Here is a 6000-nt window from a genome sequence, read left to right on the forward strand (position 1 = left end):
TTACTCATTTAATTAATTTCAGAACGCGCGGAGCAGCGAGTGCGCTGGGATTCGAAGCCCAGAAACTTCCCGTGTCGGTCTGAAATGGAGGCCATAAACGTTTCTTTTTTAAATCATGGTCTTAAATAAAACATTTATTTGAGCATTACAAATTATCAATGGAAATCATTTTGGTAAACAGAGTGAACCTGTTTTTAATAAATCATCTTGTCGTGAATAATGAAGTCCACCGCTAGGCTATCGGTGGTCATGGAAAACTGGCTGTGGCACTAATTTTTGGGCCCGAGGCTTATTCCTGTTTGATGCCTTGCTATTAAACCCTTTTACTGGGTGCAATTTGTATTATTTTCCCTTTACAGTCACCCTGGATAAGCGGGGTATGTACGCCGTACGCTAAACTAATAAATGATAATGTGCTATTAATTTGACAGTGTGGCCGCTGTCGTGTGAACCTGCAACATTAGCCGTCTAATGAGCCCAAGAACATCGCCTCAGAAAGAGATTGTGTACAAGAAGAATTTAGCAATCTAATATGACTGGTATCTCACTGAAGCTCCAGATCATCCGAATAATAATCAGCTCCAGTGCTTTTGCTTTTGTTCAAATACCAGCAAACCAGCAAAAAAACTCTTTTTAATGGCTGTTTGAGCCCCAAGGGAATTACACTGAAGTAAACGAATCGCGCGTTATCAATTAAAGAGCTCCGTTAAAACAATCCGAGAAGCAGTGTTCTCTGCTCCCTGTGCAGTTGTCGACTTGAGAAAGTTGTGCCTTATTGCGCTGGCCTACGATCAGTTTACCCAACCCTTAATCCTAATCCTTAATGATGCAGTGCTACCCGGCCTGGGATTGCATTCATAACTCACCGGGTCAGAATATTAACTCGCCCAGGAATGTTCCCTGAACTCATAAATTTATACACCCCATACAAATGTTCAGAAAATTTGTGAGAAATGTTATGGTCCGCAGACAAACTGCAGGTGTGGGTGCACGGGGGTGCAGTGAAGAGTTCTCTCACAGCGAGAAGCAACAGAGTCTGAATCCAGAGCGAGGGCCTTTCTGTGTGCAGTTTGCATGTTCTCCCCGTTTCTGCATGCGTTTCCACCGGCTACTCCGGTTTCCTCCCACAGCGCAAAGACATGCAGGAGGCTAAGTGGAGACTATTGAAGAATTTCCCCAAGGTATGAGTGTGAGTGTGTGTGTGTGTGTGTGTGTGTGTGTGTGAGTGAATGGTGTGTGTATGAGTGTGTAAGTGAATGATGTGTGCGTGAGTGTGTGTGTGTATGTGTGTGAGAGAGAGTGTATGACTGAATGGTGTGTGTGTGTGTGTGTGTGATAGTGTGTATGTGAGTGTATGAGTGTGTGAGTGAATGATGTATGTATGTGAATGTGTGAGTGTGTGAGTGTGTGTGTATATGGTGTGTGTGTGTGTGTGTGTGTGTGTGTGTGTATATGGTGTGTGTGTCCTGCGATGGACTGGCCACCAGTCAGGGTGTACTGCTCCCTCCTGCTGAGTGCACATTGTGTCATCTCTACCCTTCACAGTATGGATCTGAAAGGCTGCACTACTTTTACCTCACTGCTGGGACTATAATGAGCCCAAGTGTGATATAGGGCCCACAGGCACAAGCTGTCCTGGAGGTATTAAGCCATTTACAACCAAATATTGATGTCATCATGTTAATGTAACTAGATATTGACATCAATATTTCTCTACATTTTACATAAGGCACAGCGATCCATTATTCACATTTCCCCGCTGACTAATTTTCTGCAAGACTGCAGCGAATGTTACTTATTATTTATCTGTTTGCTTGATGGTCAAGGGGAGGTTAGAAGCAAAATTTTAAAAAAGCATAATGAGTTTCCGGAAGCTCAACTGTTTCATCTGAACTCAAATAGTTCATATAACTGCAAATATATTATGGGAATATCACTGAATGTGTGTTAAAATAGGGTAGTGTAACAAAATAAAAATGATATATGAGTAGTTGGGAGGTTTTTTGTCTGGGGGGGGTGGCTTTATAGGAGAGAAATCTCAGCCTTGGAGAGCCAGCAGGAACCGTCGTCATTTATCACTGCTCACATGTACTCGTACTTCAGACAGCAGGATAACCGATCCTAAGTGCTCCTGCTTGTTTGTTTCCCGGTGAACCGCTCAATGCGGAAACGGTGGGAGGTCGTGCCGATTTCTGCTGTTATTACTGCGCGTCATTTTTCATTTGAATTTCATTTGCGTTTCGCCGTACTCCCGTTCTCGGGAGGTTGCCGTCACGCGGGTTAAAGTCACGTTTTCCCAGCTATGCAGAGCAAGGGGTTTGCTCTTCGCTCGGTGGAGCTTAAACCTCGAGAATGTAGCCTAATTGGAAACGTTCGCGTGTACGCGTTGTACATCATTGAGACTGACTACTCCATCCAAAGTGCCCAATACAGTAGACAGCTGGAGAGCAGAGCAAAACCAGAGAGCAACAAAACATTGAAAAAACCCGACATTACTGGAAGAATTATAGTGCCCCCTGGTGTTAGAAAAGTGCGCTACAGCCTCTCAGATGGCCACAATCCCTTTTACTCGCCTGTCAAACCAACTGAGAGAACAAAACTAACGCACCGTTCCCCCGGGGCTTACCTGACAGACCCCGACCGCCTACCTGCCATTTTGCGTTTTTTATCTGAATGAAAAGCTCTGGGCTCAGACAGAACGAATTTTCAGTACAACTTTTATTAATACTGGAATCATCACAGTGCATTTTGTTACGTTAGCAGTGACTAAAGTTAACAAATTAAAAGGATAAATATTACAAAAAAGCCCCACCCGTCATCAGAGAGGAGGCAAAAAAAATTACAAAATAAAAGCCTGGAAAAATAAAACACAATAAATTAAAAAAGAAGAGGAGGAAGAAGAAGAAAGAGAAGAAAGAAGAGGACAGTGTGACAACAGCACCTGCAGTGTTACTGGACTTCACTGGGAACAAGAGGATTTGTACAAAAGAACAACACACACATCATATCTCTTCACGATAATAAAAATAATCATTTAAATAAAACTGTGGCAAAGGTCAAGTTCATTAGACGCAGTGTTTTTAGCTTTATCGTGTTGGGGTGAGCTATGAGAAAAAGTTTGTTGGGGGGGGGGGGGGGTTGGGGAGAAAATGTAAAGGCAGCGGGAGAAAACTGGTATTGGTGCGATGTTGTGAGAGCTGTGTGGATCCACCAGAGTTCGGTTCAATAGTTAAAATGTTTTAAATATTTCGATTGAAAAGAAAAAGAAAAAACTAAACGCAGCACAGACGGTGAGTGGGTTGATGAGTGGGTGTAGCGATGTACCGGGGCAGAATCCGAACTGCCATCTGTGTCAGAACTTGACTGGCACTGCGGGCTTCCTGTACACCTGAACATCGGCACGGCGGATTCTGCGTCCTCGCCGTGCGGAGTGGGCGTAGCACGGAGTGGGTCCGGCCGCAGCCAACGAGCAGAGCGTGCGTTTTAAGTGAGTGGGCTAGTGGGGGGGATGTCAGGGGTTGGCAGAAAAAGTCTGCGGAGACCACCCTAAAAACATTTTTGTTGTGCCAACTTTTTTTTGCCTGTGAAATTGGCCATGTTTCATGGAAGGAGCATTCATTTATTTTCTCATTCTCACTGCACAGTTTTAAAGGGATGAAATGTGACATTTTTATCGTGCGTTGTGTGTCTTTTCTGGAGACGGAGCAACGCGTCGTAAATAAGCGTAGCGTTTGAGTGTCATTCTCTGGGCAGCGCTGGCACCCAATCACGTACATCAGGGATCATCAAATCTGGCCCTCGAATCCACATCCAGCCCAGGTTTTCTTTCCTCCCGGGTAATTGACCGAACGATTAGCGCTACTGATTGGCCAGACTGTCTTCACACCTGACTCCCAGGTAAAGGCAGGGTGGAAAACCAGCAGTTCTCAGCCCTCGGGAACTGAATCGATGAGCCCTGATGTATGTATTATTCTTTTACCCAAAACAGAACTCGCTCGCCCTCCCGTTGGCTCGTCACAACCGCAAAAACGCCCCACATTCTGCTGGCTGAGACTGAGGTGAGGAGCGTGGAAACACGCGTGAAACGCAGACTCGGCACGAAGAAGACCTCCCGCAGAGCCGCACGCTGCAGCTGAGTCATAATCTTCAGGCGGGTTACAGGCCGCGAGGAGCCGCCTCAGCGCAGAAATACCCCGCGCTATTTATTCACAGCGGCACAGCAGGAGCACTGACACAGCTCCCGCCTGCCCTCCCCGTCTCAAAATGGCGAAAATCGTTTTGGATCACGCGTGAACCGTGAAATCCTGTTATAGCCCGGCCGCCAACTCGCGCCGGCTCTGATCGGCTGAAAGGCTCCACACTGGCCTGAGAATGGCGGCGGAACCCGAACGCAGATAAGTGCAACAATAAATAACGTCCTGCCTGCCCCGCAGCCTGACAGGAGGTGAAACTTGGTTCCTGTTTGAGGGTTTTTCCTCCACACACCAGCGAGCACTTCACTGCAATCATAAGCGTTTTCTCGCAGCTGCCAGTGATTTGCCTCCTGTGGTCCGAGCGACAGGAGGAATAAATGTACCTTTCAATTAGTGTACTTAGCCGTCGAGCAGGTTTGTGTAACAGCTTAATGCCTGTGATTCAGCTCAAGGGCGACCCCTTGTGGAGAGGAGGAGGAGGAGGAGGAGGAGCAGGGCTCTGCCCCGCAGTGTGGCTCAGGTGAGAGGACGGGGGTGCGTCCCAATATCCCAAAAAAAGGCTTCCTCCTTTCCTCTGCTCGTCTCCGCCTCCCACACTTCAGAATAGGAGAACACAAGAGAAGGAAAGGAGGATACATTGCTCTGAGTATTGGGACGCCCCCAGGGCTTGGGTCTCACTCTGGACCTCACACACATACACACTCAGCCCAATGGACCAATGAGATGAGGGGATGGGGACAGGAGGGGAAAGAGTAACTTAAAATAAAACCTGCGTTAGTGCGCACAGATAAAATCACGTGTACAGTATCCATACTGAAATTATTAGGGTTTGATATTTGTTTTAGTTCAGCTAAAAACACATTGCCATATTATTCTTGATGCCCTTTTATAGACTTGACTTTTGCCTTCATTATTTTTTTTTTTTCCAGTACTTCTAGACAATATTAGTGTCAAACACTTTCTTTTATATTTGCAATGTGACGTATATGGTTAGTGTTCACCGTCAGGTATATATACGTATGTACAAAGTTATAACCTGTGCTTTACGAGAATTCTACTGGTGACCACCTCATTGGCCGCTGGCCCGGACACGCCCCCGTGTGGGCGGGGCCTCTGCCGCTGGAGTGCCGTGCTGCTGCCCAAAACCCCACCCCCACGATTACCCATCAGCCCCCGCTCCCAATAACCCGCCCCGCCCCCCCTCGAGTCTCGTCACAGTGCTGGAGCACAGCTCTTCCCACCACAGAAGAAGAGAACGTTCTAGAAACCTCGCTCTGCCTCCTCTAAACAACCAAGTTCCCTCTCAGTCTTTTATCATTTTTTTAAGATGGCTGCCACTCCTAAAAATAGAGTGGTAAAACCCCCCAAATTCCATGCAGACAAAAGCCCATTGCGTGCCCATCCCGTGTTAGTGGTCTTTACCGGTCGAGTTTGCCAAGAGGACCGCTCGGTACTTTAGTGGTGCTCCCCTAATCCCAGCTCCGCGGGAATGACCGCGCATTTCGCTTCAAACGTCAGCTTCCCGTTTCTGTCACACTCCAGTGGTCAAAAATAACAAATATTGTTTTACCATATTCTGTCTCTCCCTCCAAAAATCATTAAAGAACATACAGTATGTACATTTAAGATTTCCTCTAAACAAGAGGTTATGCAACATTCCGCTTTTTTGTCTTTTTTTATTTTTTACTTTTTTACATTTGGCAGTTTTAGTGAAAATGTGAAAGGTCTGTAGTAGGCATGCACAGCTCCTCTACGTCTACACTGCAGGGAATTACTTTGGCTTTTTTTATTATGAACTAATAAAAAC

At 46.2% G+C, this 6000-nt stretch overlaps 1 protein-coding gene across 1 annotated transcript in view; it reads right to left on the reverse strand.

Moving 5' to 3' along the window:
- Positions 1 to 5400: 5400 nt before the first annotated feature.
- Positions 5401 to 6000, reverse strand: part of LOC133130984 (protein MTSS 2-like) — a 78940-nt gene continuing 78340 nt past the window's right edge. The window contains exon 14 of the mRNA XM_061246015.1: positions 5401 to 6000. This exon is cut by the window's right edge and continues 2358 nt beyond it. The gene's annotated coding sequence lies outside the window, so the exon portion shown is untranslated.

The sequence above is a fragment of the Conger conger genome, chromosome 6 (assembly GCF_963514075.1).
Source record: "Conger conger chromosome 6, fConCon1.1, whole genome shotgun sequence".
Classification (NCBI taxonomy): Eukaryota; Metazoa; Chordata; class Actinopteri; order Anguilliformes; family Congridae; genus Conger; species Conger conger.